This window comes from Lissotriton vulgaris, chromosome 12, assembly GCF_964263255.1.
Source record: "Lissotriton vulgaris chromosome 12, aLisVul1.2, whole genome shotgun sequence".
Classification (NCBI taxonomy): Eukaryota; Metazoa; Chordata; class Amphibia; order Caudata; family Salamandridae; genus Lissotriton; species Lissotriton vulgaris.
Genome location: NC_141700.1, coordinates 162015393 through 162037070, shown reverse-complemented (window position 1 = coordinate 162037070; position 21678 = coordinate 162015393).

Here is a 21678-nt window from a genome sequence, read left to right as displayed (position 1 = left end):
CTAGTGTAAGCCAAAAGAAGAAAACTGAAATTTTGCATAATGGATTTTGTATGTTTTGTTTGGAGGCTCACCACTCTCAAAGCTTTAAAATTGCTATTCTTATTGGTTGAACGTCTCCAGGGAGAGATGCCATGCAGCTCATAAAAGAGTTTCAGGAGAACCTGTTTTCAAACATTTGTAGGCTCCTAAAGCAAGGTTTGCAAAGTATTCTAGTACCAGGATGAATACTGCTCCTGTGCATCAAAGAAGATCTAAAGTATAGGTAATGTCTTAAAGTATCAATGTTTCGCTATGATTGCCTTGGTATTGTGGAGGTATTACTGCGCCCCGTTTATACCTAGACAGCTAAATCTAGTCTAACTGAGCAAACTTGGAGAAAAAAAGACCATCGGGAAGGAGCTGAGAGGCAGGTCCATACCCGGTCCTCTGGGGGCTCCGGCGGGCGGGCGGGCCCGGGAGCTGCCTTCCCTGTCTCAGCATTGCCGGACCTCACGGAGGTCTAACTGAGCAAATTCGGAGAAAAAGGACCATCAGGAAGGGGCTGAGAGGCAGGTGCGTACCCAGGCCCCTGGGGGGCCCCGGCAGGCGTCCTGGGTGCTGCCTTCCCCCGTCTCAGCATTGCGGGACCACACGGAGGTCTAACTGAGAAAACTCCGAGAAAAGGGGCCATCGGGAAGGGGCTGAGAGGCAGGTGCATACCCGGGCCCCTGGGGGCCCCTGCAGGCGGACCCGGGTGCTGCCTTCCCCATCTCAGCATCGTCGGACCTTACAGAGGTCTACCTGAGCAAACTCAGAGAAAGAGGACCATCGGCAAGGGGCTGAGAGGCAGGTGCGTACCTGGGCCCCAGGGGCACCGGCAGGCAGACCCGGGTTCTGCCTTCCCCTGTTTCAGAATCGCCGGAACCTCACGGAGGTCTGACTGACTTTCTCCCTAGTAATCCAGAGGAAAATTACCCCCTTTCTTGTAATTCGTGCACATGAGGTGACAGAGGGGACCCAAGGCGCAAAAGTACCCGACCTCCTGGAGCCCTCACTGGGATCGGATAGGCAAATGAGTCCTATCAGGACTTCAGGGAAGCACGGCCATCTGGTCACCCCATAGGAAAGCATTGGGTGCAACCAGATGGCCGAGGGGATAGCTGCGACCAGATGGCCAAGGGGGAAGGTGCGAACAGATGGCCGGGCACAAAAGGAAAGCCATCTGGTCACTCTGTGCCCCAACGAAAGAGACAGCGGGCGCCGGGGCCTGGGAGACCGGAGGCCCAGGGCCCCAGCTGGGCCCCAGCCATGGAGGCTGCGAGGGGTACCCGATGGGCCCTCCGAGACGGGGCCCGCAGACACCTTGAAAAGCAGGAGTGGCCTGCACTGGACCGACGGACCCCTGTCCTGGGCCCTTGGTGGAGCAGCAGGGGCGGGGAGGGGCCCCTGGACCCAGCAGGGGCTCCCAGGCCCAGAGGAGCAGGGGGAGCCTCCTTGGACACCATCCGGGGCACCATGCCACATGGCAGGACCAAGGACTGAGCCCAGGGTGGGGAGGCCACCCTCCCCGGGGCCCTCAGTGGCCCCGGCAGGAGCTCCTGAACCCAGCCACGCAAGGGGAGGCTTCCCAGGCACAACAGAACCCCGTCCCAGGCCATTGGCAGAGTGGCAGGCTGGGGGATGGGGCCCAGGGCTGGAGCACCCGACCCATGGCCAGGCGGGCCCCTGGGCATAGCTAGGGCTCCCAAGTGCAGAGGCGAAGGAGAAGCCTCCCTGGGCCCGCGGGACCTCTTCCGGGCACCCTGCCATGCAGCAGGATCGAGGAAGGAGCCTGGGGTGGGGAGGCCACCCTCCCCGGTGCCCCAGGAACCAGCCCAGCAGGGGGAGGCTCCTTGGGCCTGCTGGACCTCATCCAGGGCAGCCTGCCACGCGGCAGGCCCGGGAATGGACCAAGGGCTGGGGCAACATCCTGGCCCATTCAGCTGCCTGCTGAGGACCGCTAGGCCGAGAGGGGTCCCAGAGTACCTTGTCCCTAGTAATCCGGAGGAAGGCTACCCATCTTTCTGGGAACCTTTGCGCACCAAGAGACTCAGGAGACCCTAGGACCGGATGCACTCAACCTCCTGGAGCCTGGCTGGAATCCGGGAGGCAAATGAGCCCTCATCGGGACTTTCAGGGCAGCCCGGCCATCTGGTCGCCCCATTGGAAAGCATTGCATGCGACCAGATGGCAGAGGGGAAAGGTGCGACCGGATGGCCGGGAACAAAAGGACTCCCATCTGCCCACCCGAGCCTTCGCGGAAGGGCTCCTGCCTGCCCACGCAGGGCTCAGGGGATCCGCTTCTCGGGGGCTCGGGGACCCCGGCTGGGCCTCAGGCATGGGGAGGACCACCGGAGCTCTTGGGACCGGACGTCCGGGGGAAGACTGCCCGGGACCCATGGATCCCGTCCTGGGCACTTTGCCACGCCTTGGGCCGGAGGAGGGAGTCCCCGGACGGATGGGAAGTGTTGTCCGGGCATAGACCATCTGGTCCCCGGCAAAGAAACGCCAGCCTGGGAGGAGTGTTCCGGCATACCATGCCCCTCGTAATCCAGAGGAAGGCTACCCCTCTTTCTGGGAACCCGTGTGCACCGCGAGGCTCAGGGGACCCTAGGCGCGAACGTCCTCAACCTCCTGGAGCCATGGCTGTGATCCGGGTGGCAAATGAGCCCTCATCGGGACTTCCAGGTCAGCCCGGCCATCTGATCGCACCATTGGAAAGCATTGCGTGCGACCAGATGGCCGAGGGGAAAGGTGCGACCAGATGGTCTTGACTGAAAGGACTTTCATCTGCATGCTCGAGCCTTTGCGGTAGGGCTCCTGCCTGCCCACGCAGGGCTCCGGGGCTCCACGTCCAGGAGGGCTCGGGGACCCAGGCTGGACCTCCGGCACGGGGAGGACCACCGGAACTCTCGGGCCCGGATGCCCTGGGGAGGACTGCCTGAGACCCATGGAACCCGTCCCGGGCACTTTGCCATGCCGTGGGTCAGAGGAGGGAGCCCCCAGACGGAGGGGAGGTGTTGTCTGGGCATAGCGGTACAAAAGGGGGTGGTAACGGATGGAGCACCTGAACCAATAAAACACTCACACCCAGTCAAAAGATCTGGGTTTAATCCATCATCGTTCTTTAGTCCACTCTGCCACCCCAGTTCAGACATGGCTATATGCAAATCAGTCTGACCCTGTGCCTCATGGGAACAGTCCAGCCCGAACTGCCAAGCCATGCCTTCCCTGGACCGGAAACAAGCTTCCGAGGACCGGTTTCTGGCAGTTGTCTGGGCATAGACCATCTGGTCCCCGGCAAAGTATCGCCAGCCCGGGGGGTGGTTTTTCATAGGGGACCATAGGCGCAATGTGCCTGACCTCCTGGATCCCTGGCTGGGATCCAGGAGGCAAATGAGCCCTCATCGGGACTTCCAGGCCGGCACGGTCATCTGGTCGCTCGATTGAAAAGCATTGCATGCGACCAGATGACTGAGGGGAGAGATGGGACCAGATGGCCGGGACCGAAATAACGCCAATGTGCCTGCCTGCGCCCTGCTGGGAGGGCTCACGCTGATCCCTTGCAGGGCTCAGGGGCTGCAGGAATCGGAGGCTGCAGGGCTCGGGAGGGGTCCCGGAGACCCCATGCTGGGCCTCAGGCTTGGGGAGGCCCGTAGGTGCTCCTGGGGCCCAGACGCCCGTGGGAGGACTACCCAGGACTCATTGAACCTTGCAGGTCTCTGGGGATCTGCACCAGGGACCCTTGTCCTGGGCAGATGGACACTTGGCAGGCCGCAGGACGGGGCTCCCAAACCCCAGGTTCTGACCGAACCCCAGGCCCAGGGCGGGTCCCTGCTTCTCAACCCATCCAGGCCGGGGAGATCGGGGAGCCTGCCCAGGCACGAGGGACCCCGGTACCGGCCACATGGACCCTCAGGACGTGCACTCGTTTCCACACATTTTTTTCCAAAATTCTGCGTAGTGGCGCTACGCCAACTACTCCAAGCCCTAATCACCACCACTTTCATAAACACCACTGTCACCAACATCTTCACCACCATTATTGCTACTACCATCACTTTCACCACTATAAGCAACATCACCACTTTCACCCCTGCTACACTCCACTGCTACTATCACCACTGCTAGCATTATCAATCACTAGTACTACCACACCAACACCACTAATACTATCACCAATATCAGTACTACTACCAGCACTATCATTACGTTTTTGTTTGTTTGACAGTGTTGCGTGTAAGAGTGAGGGTCATGTGTGTTTGCTATCAGTAACAAAAAACTGAGTAATAACATGGTTTGTGTTTCATGCCCCTCTTGTGGTACAGTAGTATTAACATGGTTTGTGTTTCATCCCCCTCTTGTGGTACAGTAGAATTAACATGGTTTGTGTTTCATGCCCCTCTTGTGGTACAGTAGTATTAACATGGTTTGTGTTTCATGCCCCTCTTGTGGTACAGTAGAAATAACATGGTTTGTGTTTCATGCCCCTCTTGTGATACGATAGTAATAACTTGGTTTGTGTTTCATGCCCCTCTTGTGGTACAGTAGTATTAACATGGTCTGTATTTCATGCCCCTCTTGTGGTACGATAGTATTAACATGGTTTATATTTCATGCACCTCTTGTGGTACAGTAGTATTAACATGGTTTGTGTTTCATGCCCCTCCTGTGGTACACTAGTATTAACATGGTTTGTGTTTCATGCCCTTCTTGTGATATGATAGTAATAACTTGGTTTGTTTTTCATGCCCCTCTTGTTTTACAGTAGTATTAACATGGTTTGTGTTTCATGCCCTTCTTGTGATATGATAGTATTAACATGGTTTATATTTCATGCTCCTCTTGTTGTACAGTAGCACATCCCAGACTTCCTAAAACTGGGCAAGTCACCCCTATCAGCAAAAAACCGACATCTAACACCTCAGACCCCAACAACTTCCGACCAATAACCAACATTCCCATGCTAGCTAAGGTCTTGGAAAAATGTGCTCAGCATCAACTGAACCAACACATCACAAATTTCAATCTATTGGAAATCCGCCAATCAGGTTTCAGACCTGGTCATAGCACTGAAACAGCCATCCTGCATATAGCAGACGACGCCCTCTTAGCCCTTGACAGCAATAAAACCTGCTCATTAGTCCTGCTCGACCACTCCTCAGCCTTCGACACGGTCAATCATGACAAACTCCCAAGAAGACTAGAAAACAGGATGGGTCTATCTGGCACAGTCCTTCTATGGTTCAAATCCTTTCTGAAAAACTGAACGCAATCGTTCATGTCCAACAAGATTTTTTCGCTCTCCTCACCTAACCTACTAGGAGTACCACAAGGCTCCACCCTATCCCCCACACTATTCAACGTATACGTCAAAACACTTACCGATCTACTACAGCAGGCGAACATCTCCTACCACATGTACGCGGATGACACTCAACTTTACATTAAGATCACCTCCATCGAAGAACTCGCTTCCACCAACCATCAGAAACATCATCCCAATACCTCTCTTCGAAAAGGAAGCAAAACTATTCTTGATGAACAAATTCCTCACTTAAATCTACACAATCACAACAGCTCACAACCTTAAAACTTGACTATACTCGCCGTCTACAGATATTTAGACGCTAAGACTCGCACAGTCTCGAATTGACTTTTATCGCTCAAAATTACTTTCGTTTCTGCTTTTTCCCTGAACTAAGTTTATGCTGTGTTGACCACCTTTATGACATGTTTTTTTGTATGCCATGTGTTTACTATATGTGATATCTAATATTTTGCTCACTATGTAATGCGCTCTGATACCTTACCTTGAGTCTGGTTCGCGCTATAGAAAACTCTAAAAATAAATAAATAAATAAAGTAGAATAAACATGGTTTGTGTTTCATGCCCCTCTTGTGGTACAGTAGTATTAACCCCTTTGATGCGTGTGACAAGGTCAACTCGTCATGGGCGTTACCTGCGCTGTGCGTGTGATGAGTTGACCTTGTCACGTAACGCGGGATTTTCAAAATCTCAGCGCTCAGCGGGAAAACCGCTAGCGCGCATGCGGTTAACATGGTTTGTGTTTCATGCCCCTCTTGTGGTACAGTAGTATTAATATGGTTTGTATTTCATGCCCCTCTTGTGGTACAGTAGTATTAACATGGTTTATGTTTCATGGTCTTCTTGTGGCACAGTACTAAAAGGATCTGTATTTCATATCCCTACTTTGCCAGCCGCAGTGAATTTGCTACATACACTGGTATTTTTATTTATTATCTCATGGTAGTTTCATTGGTGCTATTTTAGTCTGTTCCCCAATCTTGTGGAGCAGAAGTATTACCGTGGTCTGTTAATACTTCTCTAGTAATAGAGTGGCAGTATTATGGTTTATATTTCATTCTGCTATTGTAGGTGCCTGGAGTAGAATGTTTTGAATTCTATGTCTTGTGGTAGAGTTGTAGAGACAGCATCCTTTGCTTTTATCGCTCCCTGTTGCTTGTAAATGAAATTAACAGATTATATTTGATGCTCTCTATAGTTCTAGAATGATACTAATTGGTTGTATGTTCATGCCCCCTCTGATGGTAGAGTAATATTAGTACAATTTCTTATTGGGTCCTCTTCTTGCGATAGAGCTGTTTTAACATGGGTTGTGTTCAGTGTCCAATCTGGCACAAAAGGAGCTGCTCTTTAGCTTTTGGAAGAACCCTATCAATACTGCTTTGTGTATTCCACAGCAATGCCTAACTTGGACCCCACTTTGATAGAATGTTGTGTGGATGGAAACACCTTTATGAAATGGCTTAACAAGTTCTTGACTCTGCTTGCTCTCTTTGCCGTGTCTGATATTCCTGGTAGTCAACGTGTTAAGGAGGATCACTTGTTTCAATCAAATCTACCTGCATTGAACGTGCGAGTACCTAGTACAAGTTTTAGAAATTGCATTTGAATTGTGGAATGCTGCCTCTGCTATTGTCCTTAGTATTTCAAGCACCGCTGTCTGTGCGGCACAGTAGTGCATTAGGGCATTGGATGCACTTGCCCAGTGGTACTAAGATGTTTAACAATTGTAGTCCAGATTGTCGGGGGTCATATTGCTTTGTCAGGAAAAATCGGTTTGTCCAATGCATGTTAAGCAGTGATTGAAGTGAGGGGGATCTGAGGGACACGACGTGCTCATACTTTTTTTTTTTATAATTTAAGAAAAAGAGTTCCCCTACTTTTTAGCGCAGCTGTCTGGTTTGCTAAAGACATCTTGGGGACATTCAGAAAGCTTCCCTGGGAACGCATTCTGCTTGTTGCCTACCATTGGCTTTGGGGTTTGTAACTCAAATTTTCTGGCGTTCCATTTGCTGGCTTCATTTTTTTGGGCTGTTCTGGTTCAGATCGTCCCTCCCAAGGAGCAAACCCTTTTCTTACCACTTCTCCTTGTATTCTTCCAGGAATGTTCCATTCTGTAAATAGGCCTGTAAATCTTGTTCTTATCTTGTCACATTTGCTGTGCATACAAAGACAGAAGTCAAATGTCAGGCTCAGTCTTCCTGAGGAGATTTGCGTTAACTTTTCTTTCTCTGACTTCAATGTGAAAGGATATATGTGGCTAATTTGCTGGCACCCGGAGATAGGAAATGTTTTTTTTTCCAGCCCACAACAACATTTGCATGCACTATGCAAGCATTTCCTCATATATTAGAATTAGCAAAGCACAATTGGAAACAATACTTTAATATGACAAAAGCACATCAATACACTTAGTAATGCCAATTGCAGTGTGCTACCATACCATGCTTACTCAACTCTACACCACTCCACTCTACTCTGCACCACTTCACAACATTGCACTAAACCACTTTTCACCATGCCACTGCACGCTGCGCCACTGCACTCTACTCCACTCTATACCACTCTACTCTTTGCCTCACTATTCTGCACCACTCCACTCTACACCGCTCTGATACGCGGCACTCTACACCGCTGCATTCTATGCCACTGCAGTCTATGCCAATATACTCTATGCCAATGCACTCTACATTATACCACTCAACTCTACGTCCCTGCACTCTATGCCAATCGACTGTACACCACTGCAATCTGCTATGCACCACTGCACTCTATGCCACTTCAATTTACACCCCTTTACATCATTACTCTATGACACTCTACATCACTGTACTCTACCCTGCACCACTCCACTCTGCTTTACTCTGAAAAAATCTACTCTATGCTACTGCAGTCTATGCCACTGCACTTTATGCTACTCTACTCCACTCTCGACCACTCCACTCTACACCACTCCAACCACTCTACTCTACGCCACTCTTCTCTATGCCAGTGCACTCTACACAACAGCACTCTATGCCACCACACTCTACGACATTGCACTCTGTGCCACTCTACACCACTGTGCTCTACGACATTCTACTCTGCACTAACCGCCACTAAACTCTACGTCACTCCACTCTGCACTACTGCACTCTACGCTACTGCACTCAGCAGTACTCCACTCCACTGCACTCTATACCACTCCACGCCAGTCTATACTAGTCTGCACCACTCGATGCCACTGCACTCTCCAGAAAGGCACTCTAAGCCACTGTATTCTTCCTCTCTGCACCCTGTGCCACTTTACTATACACCACTGTACTCTATGCCACTGCACTCTACTATGCACCACTTTAATCTACATCACTGCATTCTATGTCGCTGTATTAGAAGCAACTGTACTCTACTCCACTGCACTCTACCCCACTGCACTCTGCAAAACTCTACACCAATGCACTTTACACCTAACCATTCTATGCCACTCCATTTCACTGTACTCTACTCTGCACTATTGCATTACAAATGAAATGATTGATTGATTGCACCACTCTACTCTACCACACTGCACTCTATGCCACTGCACTGTACTCTGCGCCACTGTACTCTATGCAACTCTACTCTATACCACTTCATTCTAAGGCACTGCAGTCTACTCCACTGAATACCACTGCACGCTACGACACTCTACTCTGCCAGACTGCATTCTATGCCAGTGCACTCTATGCGTTTGTGCTCTACGTCACTCTACTGTGCATCACTCCACTCTACACCACTGCACTCTGTAGCACCTCTTCTATGCTGTTGCACCCTATGCCGCTGCACTCTATGTAACAATACTCTACGCCACTCTACTCTGCACCACTCTACAACACTGCACTCTATGCCACTCTACTTTACTCTGAACCTCAACACTCTATTCTGCACCACTCAACCCCACTGCACTGTAATATACAACACTCTAGTCTAAGCCACAGCATTCTCCAAGGCTAAATTCTATGTTGCTGCACTCTATGCTACTGCACTCTACTTCACTATATTCTGCAATACTTTACATCAATGCACTCTACACCAGTCCAATCTATGCCACTCCACTGTAGGCTACTTTTCGCAGCTCCGTTCTCTACCACTCATATACACACCACTCTTTGCCACTTTGTGACACTTTAATTCCCTCACCATTCCACTCTACAACACTCCACACCACTCTCGTCTACACCACTAACTCTTAGCCATGCTGAACAGCAGCCGCGCTGTTGTACAACATGTCTAAAAACACATTGGCAAAGCCCAATAGGTATTGCATTCTCAAGACCTATTGGCTTTGCCAATGCTTGTGTATAGCGTGAAGGTGAACATCAGCCAGACCCCCTCCCTTCTCCATGGGTGGCTAACATTCTCTATTAGAGCTCAGGCGCAGAATAGAGAATCTCTTTGCAGCCCCTTGGGAGCTTCTGTCCTTCACTTGTCTGAATATTCCACACCACTAATCCTGACAGCCTCCTTGACACTGCACACACTGGCAGAAAGGGCGGCCATTTGAGCAAATCCCTCCTTGTCAACAGTGAACATATTAAATCCTATTTTCCCCAGCACCTCTCACTGCCAGTAGGAACTCTGTGTGCCTAGGTCTGAAATGCGAAGTTTTAAAGAAATGGTATCACTTGTTATTTCTAGCTATGAGTGAGACTAAGCCATGCTGATTCTTGGACCCTAATTATTACCTCAATGCACAAGGTTCAGAATATTTCATTTAATGATGAGATTTAATAATCGTTCAAATCAGATGTGGATGATACTGAGAGGCAATTCAAATCTTCATGAAATGTGAAAACAGCGAATGCTTTAAAATTGAAGCTCTACTCAGAGATACCAGAAGTCCTCATACTTGGAACCACCCCATCAGCATGGAACAACACCTGGTGGCCCACCGCACTCGGCAGCCCTCCAACCCCCACGGACCACGCCAGAAACCTTGGCATCGTACCCGACTTCTCCCTCTCCATGAACAAGCAGGTTAAAGCAGTCGCATCCAGCTGCTTCAACACCCTTGATATCCTCTGAAAGACCTTCAAATGACTCCCCCCAAGTCAAGGAGGACAGTCACCCATGAACTCATAACCAGCAGACTGGACTACGGAAACGCCCTCTATGCCGGCATCAACTAGTCTCTACTCCGCAAGCTCCAGACGTTACAGAACACCGCAGACAGACTCATCCTCGGCATCTCCACACACGAGCACAGCAGCCAACACCGACGGAACCTCCACTGGCTCCCCCTTCGAGAAAAAACGAACTTTCAAGATACTCACCCACACCTACAAATGCCCCCACAACACAGGACCCCAATACCTCAACGAGAGAATCGCCTTCCACATACCCAAAAGAAACCTACGCTCCACCAACTTCGTTGTCGCCGAAACCCCGCGCATCAGCAGAGCTAGAACAGGGGGAAAAGCTTTCTCCTACATCGTGGCCAAGACCGGGAAAGAACTCCCTGTCCACATCAGACACGCCCCCTCCCTGGACACCTTCAGGAAGACCCTCAAGACCTGGCTTTTCGACTGAACAGAACTGCGCCCCACCCAGCACCTTGAGACCCCCACAGGTGAGTAGTGCGCTTAAAACACCCTGATTGATTGATTGAAAGATATTACCACGGCTCCAAAATTCAGAAATAATTACCACAATTTTTAAAGTAATAGTGAATATGTAATTTCTTGAGCTCAAAATATAGCACACCTTTGCCGCAGAGAAATGCTTCATATTTATGCTAACTTTTCTCCTGCTTCGGTGGGCAAACCTCTGCACCCACCATCACTTCCGTCCAGCTTCCACTTCTCGCCCCTTTTCTGTTTTTCAACCTTTTTGAGGGAAATGACTTAACTGTGTTTCCCCGTTTCACACCCCCCCAACATCTGACCCCTGCTTTTCTCCATTTTCCTTGCCCCAAGCTCCACCTATTTATAGATAATTTATTACATTTCTTACTATTCCCCACTACTATCACTATTATTTTGTATGTAATATTAACATTGTATATTGGGTTGATAATATATTTAACATTGTTTTAGCGCAATTATTATTTTAGTAGCATAATTGAATGTATTCTCCACTAAATTTAACATCTCAATTGTTCTCCATACATTAACTATGTTAAAATATTCCCCTTTATTTTTTATGCGTTAAAAACACATATTTGTTATTTTGTTTTCAAAGTCATTGCTTTACTGGTGAAATATTAAGATTTTCTCAAAATCTCCTTGCATTAATAGGACCATAAAAACTCAACTGCTCGCATCTTCTGTTTTCCCCAATCTTGAGATGATTAACAGCCATCACAGCAATACACACCATTTATACTATGTTAAGATTTTCGTATGCTACTGTTTTATTCGAACAATAGATTGGTGAAGTGTCCCTGCACAAAATAGGACTTTGAATGTTCCAAGATACATGACGTCATCAGTAATGGCATTTCTCCTCATCACCACCCAGAATGAGGCAAGCAGCAGATCGTTTTAGAATAATTAGCCTAAAAAGGTTGTAATGCACGAATAAATCATTTATGCTTCCGCTACTATGCAAGGTAATAGTGCAGACATATGTTTAACATCATCATCATCTATACAGAGGTGAGCTGGCCTGGATATGTAGTGAAGACATCTCAAGGACCTACAAAACATTAAAGAGGATGTTACTGCCTTGGGACATAGAGATGAGACCCTGGAGGAAAGTGGGAAGCCAGGGAAACTGAGGTGAAAGCCACCAATCATATAAGAAACATAAAGATCCACCCTCAACTGAACGTACATTTATGTACTCACAGATTGTGTGTGCTTCCTACAGTGGTGGGAAGCACACAGTGTTTGTTTAAATACCCCTCACACACCAAAAGGGCCCTTGGTGTCATGCTTTATCAGGGGGGTCTTCCTGCCTAGCTACGGAACAGGGCGTGCTGCGACCTACGACTGCGTAGGAGCACTGATTTTGAGAAAACTATTTGGTGTGTATGAAACTGAGTTGAAGGGCCAGGAGTGAGTGAAGGAGTGAGTTTAGAAAGTACCCGGCTCTTGTGGACTAAAAAACTTTAATATTCCTTGGAGCTTGTACTGTTAAAAGGTGGGTTGGAGGTGTATTGCCTCAATGAGCAGTCCCCCCTGTGTCTGTCAAGATGTTTCAAAGCCCCCAGGCTTCTTCTTCAGGACCAAACAAGATCCCTTCTGCACTCACTACAATATCCAGCAAATGTCGAGAAAAATATTCAAAGTAAATAAATCTTTAGAAAGTAATGGATGTACAACTAGTACTTCTACGTGATAGGCATGCCAAGGTATCATGCACAGTATACAATGCCCAATAGGTATGCTACTTAGTGCTACTTAGTAATTTGATCTCAGTGGAGACTATGCCCCATGAGCCTTAGAAGAATGAGTGGGAAGGGTGCCTATAGTCACACTTACTCCAAGGACACTGCCTCTACTAGATATTGCCTCCCAGCGGCTCCGTCGGATCAACAACTACTCACGATACATGATCAAAGTAGACCCACTGAGAAGAGTTGGAAAAAAGATCCAGAAGACAAGATATCCACATCAGGGAGGTACTGCTACTTGCCGAATCTGACATTCTTAACCCCTTCCCCGCTGCCGTTGGCTGTTGGCCGACGTGAGCACTACCTCGCTGGTGCTGCGAACGTCCAACGGCCGACGCGGCCCCACCCACTCCGCGGAACAGCCGCACTGCCGCAAAATAACGGCCGCGGCTAAGGTCTTAAACTATAGGTTGAGAAGCTTTTCATGCACACACTCTCAGAGCTGACTGAAATTGATATTATTTATTACAGGGCACATAGAACGGGTCCAAAGCCTTGTGGGTCTGACCACCCCCTGGATATTCTCACATGTGTGAACCATTACCCGCAAAAGGAAGCTATCATGGTGGCCGCTCGGGAGAAGGGCCTGATCACCTTCAACGGTCATACAATAAACATTACCCAAGATTTGTTGGCAATTACTCACAGGGAACTATGCTCCTTCCAACAGAGCACATCACATTTACAATGTCAAATATGACCATGGGGCAACAGTTATATGTAATGTAATGTAATGTTTTACTTGTAAAGCACACTGTTGCCAGCCGGCGTCCTGGTGCTGTATACTGCGGGGGAACCCGTCCTGGCTTTCCCTGTGGGATGGTCCCTGCTGGGAGTCCCCAAGGTGGAGCCAGGCATCCCCGGTATTGATGGGGCCATTGTGGAGATTAGGCAAGCTAATGCCCAGAGTTGCCGAGTGGGACCCCTGGTTAGAGTAGGCACCGAGGCGAGAATTATCGAGTCCGCTGACCCTGGTCCACGACCCTGCCACGTTGGGAATTGAACCCTGGTCCCGGGCCGACTTCTGCTTCCGGGTCTGCTGCCTCTAACCAGTGAAGCAAAGAAGAGAGAAAGGCTGGGTCCTGTCTCTGACCGGCTTGGACCACTCTTATAAACCAAACACAAGAAAGTGCCGGACAGTCTGAATAAATGCAAACAAATGCACACCTAGTATAAGTAATTGCTAGGCGGACAACCCATTTGTGATTGATCACTTATATTTTTATAGAAAAGTTTTTTTGAAACGTTTTTGGCATCAAAGGATACACACCACATTCACAAAAGTACACAAATGCATTGAAACCAAAAAACAATACATAAAATTACAATGTACACATATAATAATTGTGATTACAATAAACAACTGTGCTATGCCTCAAAATATAACGTTGTGCTGAGGCACCAATCCTAAATAAAAAATGAACAAGTGGACAGAGAAATGGAATACTAGCCTACTTGTTTCCACCACCACTAGATACGTGTTAATTTTGACATGTGGTACAACGAAATAGGAACACACAAAAAACTAAGCAAAAGTGTAGAATTTGTGCGAATTCTGTTCCTATTGTGCCCTAATATTTGCAGTATCTGGGTGGAGCAGGACGCCGACGCGTTTCGAACCCATAGAATAAGTTGAGGGTTCTCCTCAGGACAAGGATTGGGGGTCGTTGTTGCTGTGAATTTAAAAAAATGGTATCAATAGGATGTTGACTACCACCTCACTGAAACTGACACACTGTACATACACGTATGGGTACCTTATACTTGTAATGTCAGGAACTAACCAGTGAGCCACATATGCGCTCTAGAAGTATTTAATCCCCCTGCATTATTCACATACTCATCCTAAAAGAACTTTACTATGAGGCAGGACTGATTTGACCCACTGGCTTAAAATTCTGAGACTCTATGCGAGGGGCCTAAACGCCCCTGTGAAGAGGAGAGCTGTTCTATCATACTTAAGGGACTTAGGGCCAGATGTAGGTAAATCCCATTTACCGATTTTGAAATACCGAATTTTACCGATTCGGTATTTCAAAATCGGTAAATGGGATGTAGGTACCAACATCTGGATTTTTTACCGATACCTTGAAATTCGGTATTTACCGATTCGGTAAATACCGGATCGGTATTTGCTATTGAATCCTATGGGCCTTGAAGCCCATAGGATCCAATTCAAATACCGATTCGGTATTTACCGAATCGGTAAATACCGAATTTGTCAAGGGTGCAGGGGGTGTCACTTTGACACCCTCTAGCACCCCCAAAACGGGCATGTGTGCAATGTGGCACACAGACATGCCCTAAGGGCACGTCTGTCTGTCACATGGCACATGTGCACATGCACAGATGTGCATGTACACAGGAATCGGTATTTTACCATGGATTTGTATTCCATGGTAAAATACCGATTCTGAAAGCCATGTGCCAATGGAAAATTGGCTACCCACATTGCATTTTCGGTAATTTTACCGAATCGGTAAATTTACCGATTCGGTAATAATAACGATTCGGTAAAATTACCGAATATGTGCCCCTACATCTCCATAGCCCTTTACTGATCGGAAACAGCAGAAAATCGGTATTTTCGGCCGATTCCGATCGGTAATGGGCTACCTACATCTGGCCCCCAGAGGCCCAGATTTGCTTCCTACAAGAGATTCACCTGTTAAAGTGTGATTGGCCTAGACCGCGATCCAGATAATTTCTGTGTCCATACTTTTCCTCTGATCGCACTAAGAAATGGGGAATGGCTACTGTTGTCTCAGCTTCATTTACTGGTACGCTGGGGGAGACCTTGATGGACCTGGCGCTTAGGTTGCGCTGGGAGATATTACTTTCACTATGGCCTCAAAATGTTGCCAATAATAATATACAAAAACACTTTCTCACACCTGCCATTCTAAAGATTTTGCAAACTCTAGACAGAGATATAATAATGGATGGGAACCTTCATGAAATTATCAACAATGCTACCAATAGGTCTATGCTGAGAGCTAGTCACTTGGGGAATACTCTAAGGAAACTAATGCTTGACTACAAGATTTGGGCCTCAGGGATATCTGGAGAGACACGTTTCTAAGATAAAGTAGCGTATGCTCTGGGATGAAGGGAGAGGATCACTCTTTGAACCAAACACGCTATCAATACTTTCTTTCGTTATGTCTCTTTGTTTCAAGACTTTGACTTGATGTTGTGAGGTTGAATTACCTAAGTGGTGAATGTACGCGGGTTGCCAGAGACGTGAAGGGAGGCTTGTTGAAAATTCTTTAAAACAAAAAAATATATATATTTTTGATTTTGTAGTTATTTAATAAATATAGCCAAAAGACATGATTTACAATAGAGCAGGGTGCCAGAATTCGTCATACAGTATAATCAGTACATATCTTTGTACCCAGGTACTCAGAAGTACATTATATGAGGCGGAAGTTGAATACATTAGAAAGGTGGAACCTCGGTTTACATGAAATAATCCACTTTTCCAGTGTTAGTGTCCCCACATAATCCACGCGAAGGAAATCAAAGCCACCCCACACTGCCATGAGGATTCTTGAAAATGTTGTTGAGGCTCTCCCACCACATAATGTATGGTATGAGGTTCTGTTGTTGTGTTAGGGTTGTGTTGTGTCTCTTAGCAGACGTCTGAAGCTTATATTTGACTCTCAGATATGCACTGCACTTAGGGTTTTCCAACTGAGTACCAGCCAAAGCTGCCACTATATACTTCTGACTAGATCATATGAACAGGCTATGCAAAGGAGCATCAGAATTCCTCCCAAACAACTTACAAAGATTCCAAAGTTCAGTGGTCAGACTTCTCCTGCACCGTAAACATTGGGATCACATTATCCCAGCCCTCCCATTTCACAATGGATCATCTTGAAGCATTTGAAGTTTACACCAAGAACAGTTCTTACATCAAGCCACAACCCAGATTTCTACACAAGGCGAGAAAAGGCTTTAGGCTGTTTCTAATGTGAAAATGGACATTTCCTTTAACACATATTTGTATTTTATCACATACCATATCACAAGATATGGGACTGCACCCTTCTAAGCATACAACCACGGAGAGTTGAGATTGGGACAATCCAAACACAAATGAATAAAGCGATGGCAGAGCGCAAAGCCCAGTGGCGGCTCCTCCACTAAGGCAGAGGAGTGCCACCGCACTTCTCTTAGAGGAGTGAAAAAATTAAAAATAAAATGAAAATAACATTGTCATTATCATTGTTTTTCTTATGTACAGGGCTAGGTTAGGGTGGGCAGGGTTGGGGGTCACAGAGGTAGGAGTAGTAAGCACACTCTAAGTGTGCATGACGGTTTGGCTGACTGTCTTGAGCCGGCCAAACAGTCTTTGCATGTTCCTCACCAGGTTGTAGTGCACAGTCTGGTGAGGAACATGCACAGGCTCATTTTCCCTGTCTGGTCGCTGATCCAAGGCGCTCAGACCAATTACAACACTGCATTGCAGCATTGTGATTGGCTTAGGGGATGCTATTTCTGTTCCGAGACTCGTCGGAAGGGAAGCAGAGAGACGCGGCCAGCTGAAGAGGTACGTTTTGTTTTATGGTTCTTATTTTTCTAACTTTTGTTTTTTATTTTTTAACAGTTGACAGTGTATATAGCTCTCGGATCACCGGGAGCACTGATTGTAGGAAGCTGGCTCTGTATATACCATACCAAAGTGAGGTATAGTGAGCACAGAGTCCAGTGGAACCCAAAAGGTAGGCAGAGGTAAAGCAGATAGCACCTCACTCTCTATTTGGGGTAGTGTGATCAAGCAGTTAGGCTTTATCAGAGGACAGTGTTAAGCATTTGTTTACACACTCAGTCAGCAAACGAATTCACGCACTCAAAGACTGAACTTCAGACCAATTGTTTTTGTATAAAAATATTTTTTTAGTTATTTTATTTTCCTAGAACCAAGCAAGCCTGGTACAGGTAAGTGATAAATACTTTGCAGTAAATATACAGCTGTAACACAGTTTGGATTGTAATTGTATATGCACTTTGTTTTGATATACAGTACTGCAATGCTTTGGAAATACAGTACATATACTTTGAATGGGCTTTTTAGTAAAATGACCAGTACATTACTTTCAGATTACTTTTCTTACACAGTGTAGTATACCTGGATACTACACTGGGACATTTCCTGTAAACAGGTAAGTAAAAGCGTTTTTGTTATTTAGTACAGTTGCAAAAGGTTTTCATAGATTTTCCAACTCCTCACTTATGGAGGAAAATAGTGTTACTGGTTTAAACGTAAGTACTTTATTGTGGGAGATGATATTCTGAGCTTAGACTCAGGGTTCCCCCAGGGTCAAGGATGCACTCTTGTTACACGCTCTGTGGCACTAGGGCGGCCGGTGCAGAGTGCTGAGGCCCAATATTAACCAATGGGGGCCTCCAGTCAGTGGCTGCTGATGAGCAGGACACTGGGTTGTGGGAGCAAACCTCCTGGACTTTAGCTCAGGGCAAATGGGGGTTTAGGCCAGTACAAAAGATTCACCCTCAGCGGCAATGGGGCGGCCGGGTGCAGAGTGCTGTTTTGGCGTCGGGTGCCCTGTAACTTTCAATGGGGAGTTTCCAGTTTGTAAAAGCACTGCAAGCTTGGGGACGAAGGTCTTCTGGATGCGACCAACACTTGGAGAGGTAAGTTGAGATGGTTAGGCACTATTGGTTGGGCCACCCAAGACTGTGGGGCGTCGGTGCAGGGGTGCCTTTTAGGGTCGGATCTTCATGCCAGCTCCTGGTCGCGGTTGGGGGAACCTTCCGGTTTGAGGCTGCAGGTGTCGGCTGGAGGCTTGAGGCTCGCCAGGGGACACCGGATCTCGGGTCAGGATCGCCTGGGAGACCTCCTCTTGGTGTTGGGCCACTCAAACTTGGGCTGTGAGGGTCGGGTGCAGAGTGGTGCAAACTCGTGGATCCTTGCGAAGTGGAGTCTGTAGTTTGAAAAAAATTGGTGTTCACAGGAGACAGAATCTTTAGGATTGAAGGCAGGCAGGTCCTCCGGGTTTCTCGAGGTTGCTGGCTCCAGGACACACCGGGATTTCGCTGGAGCAGGTTTGAGGTGGGGCCAGGCCGATAGGGCTGGGGCCAAGTCAGTGGGCATCCTCCTCTTGTTAGCTTCGGCCCGGCTGTTCAGTCCTTCTTCTTCTTTTCTTCTTGTAAGTTCTTATCTGAGGAAGCAAGGTTCAGGGGTGCCCCTAAATACTAGATTTAGGGGTGTTACAGGTAGGCAAAAGGTTGGGTACACGTCCTATTATGCCACCTGCCCACCCTGCGAGAGGAGGCTTGGCTTGGATGTGCATTGTTTCAGGCCCCGAGAGGAGCAGGCTCTCTACCCAGGGGTCCAGAAACATGTCTGGTGGTGGCATCTGAAAGCAGCCACTCATCCTGGACACTAGTGGTAGGTTGTTTTTCAGTGGGCATCTCTGAGATGCCCTCTGTGTGCAATTTTCATTAAATCCGACACTGGCATCTTTGTGGGGTTAATGTGCTGAGAAGTTTGATACCAAACTTCTCAGTTTTCAGTGCAGCCATTATGGTGCTGTGGCATTCATATTGACAATCTCCCAGCAACATATACTCTTAATGGCAGCACTGCACTTACAATGTCTTAGAATTGACTTAGACACTGTAGGGGCACAGGGCTCATGCACATGCACCCTCACCACTGGTATAGGGCACCCAGCTAGAGGGGTGACTATTATATGCCAGGACAGTGGGTTGCAGGCATGGCACCCAGGGATGTGTGCCATGTTGACTCTACACTTTGTTCTGCACCAAGACACGCAGCCTGCAAAGGCAGTGTGTGAGTGTAATGGTACAGGGCCACTAAGGGTGACACAATTAGTGCTGCAGCCCTCAGAGGTCTTCCCTGGTCACAGTGTCCTGGGTACCTGTGGTACCATTTACCAGGGGCTGACTTGTGGCAGAGATGCCAATTGGGTTTTGTTTTTAATTCAGGGTTAGGGAAAGAACCTGGGCACATGATTGGCAGGAGTCCAGAGCACACTCAGTCAAAGCAGCTCAGCAAAAAGTGGGGGCTACCATTCAGGAAGAGGCCACTTTCTCACACGGATAAAATATTCACCTTCAACTGGAGTATCCAAAGAATTGCAAAATAAAAAGAGGCTTTCTTTAATTTAAAAATATAATGTGTACAAACTCTAAAAAGGTAAAGTGAAAAATGGACGAACAGGTTATCAGAAAAGAAACTAAAGAAGTAGAATTCAGTTGCCATCAGCCCCCCTCATTTCCACCTCTGATGCTGTAACTGGCTGCAGCCCCAATGAGAAAGGACAGTAACGCCTTTATATCTCTCTCTCTTCTGCTGCACCAAACAAAGTATACGCTGTTTGAAGTGCAGAGACTCTGGGCAGCAGAAACTGAACGGCGAGCCCTGTAGCAATTGCCTGACACTTCAACGAGGTGGAGTTTGCAGGGAAAGGAACTGAAAAAAACACAATTTTCCTAAAGATGAGTCATTCTTCCAGACATGAGCTGAAGAGACAGGCCTACTGGGGAGAAAATTCTCATTTAGAGTAAGGTTCTGTCTTGGGTAAGAGCCAATTCTTAAGTGAAGCATAAAATATCTAATACCTTGTCAATAATGCATTCCATGAACAGGGCGCGTTTACACAAGACTGAGTGTAATCCGACCGGCAGAGAGTTACCGGCTCCTATTTCATCGCCATTAGCACTTTGGTATTTAAGAATCACTCTGTCTGGGCAGGCAGAAGATGCCCGTCGAACCCGGAGCAATCGGAGCAAAAAAGCCTTAATTGAAAGCCAGGAGGAATTAATAATCAATGGGTAGGAAGGGCGCACTTATTCAATATTAATGCAATAATGATGTCTGTGATCTTGCTCCATGATCCCATTACGGCCAGTGTGAGATTTCAAGGGAAGCTGCAGTGTTCGTTTGATGGTGTGGCTGGCTGGCTTGATTGTTTCTTTCCCTCTCTAAATTGTTTGATTCTATGATAGTGCTAAATACTATCGTTTAGCTTTTTCTAAGCACTGTTAAAGGCAGGTGTAACTGTCATACAATGTAATGGTACTCAGCAGTAGTGCTGGAACGGATTTTAGAGTGGGGGTGCTGGTCAATAATGTCACCTGAAGAAAGGCATAGGGGATATTTGACAGCGTTTCTTTGAAAATACAAAAACTGCTGCCAGAAGAAACACATTTGAAGACTCCCTTTACTGTGCATTTTCGTTTGAACGCTTTCAAGATTTACGGGGGTGCTGGAGCGCTTGCTGCACCCCTAGTCAGGGCACGAGTCCTAAAAAGAGAAGTGGGGGGACGCTGTCACCGGAAGTGACGTCACGACAGGAAGTGACGTCACAGAGGGTGCGCTCCGATCTCGTCCCGGAGAGGCCAAAGAGTGAAGTCCAGCTGTTTGTCAGGGGGGACAGTGTCCACCCGGTAAAATAAGTGGGGGGATGCCGTCCACTCTCGTGGTACCCCGACTCGAGTCCTGCCCCTAGTTCCAGTGCCACTGGTACTCCATTTAACTAAGGTAGCATAAAGGGCTGGGTTTGTATACTGGGATTGTAAACACACACAGGACGCCGGCCGAGCACTTTGCCAGGGGCGGTTTCGGTTCCCAGTCCGGCCCTGAACGCACTGGTCTTATTCATAAAACCATTCGCGAGTGCGGGAGATACCAGTGGCGGCTCCTCCGCTATAGCGGAGGAGCGTCGCCCCACTGCCCACAGAGGTAAACGAAAAATAAAACTATCTCAGTGCAGATCATTTTATTTTTCGTCTGTGGCTGTCTTGGGGGCGGGGCCACATGGATCCAGCAGGGCAAGGAAGAGGGGTGGGGTGGGCCCTGCTGGCTGTTTGAGGCCGACCAAACCGTCACGCACACTCACATTTCTCCAACCCAGCTTTATTGCTGGGAGGAGAGATCAGCAGGCACAGGGTCCCATGTCCTGATGGAGCGCTAAACCAGTGC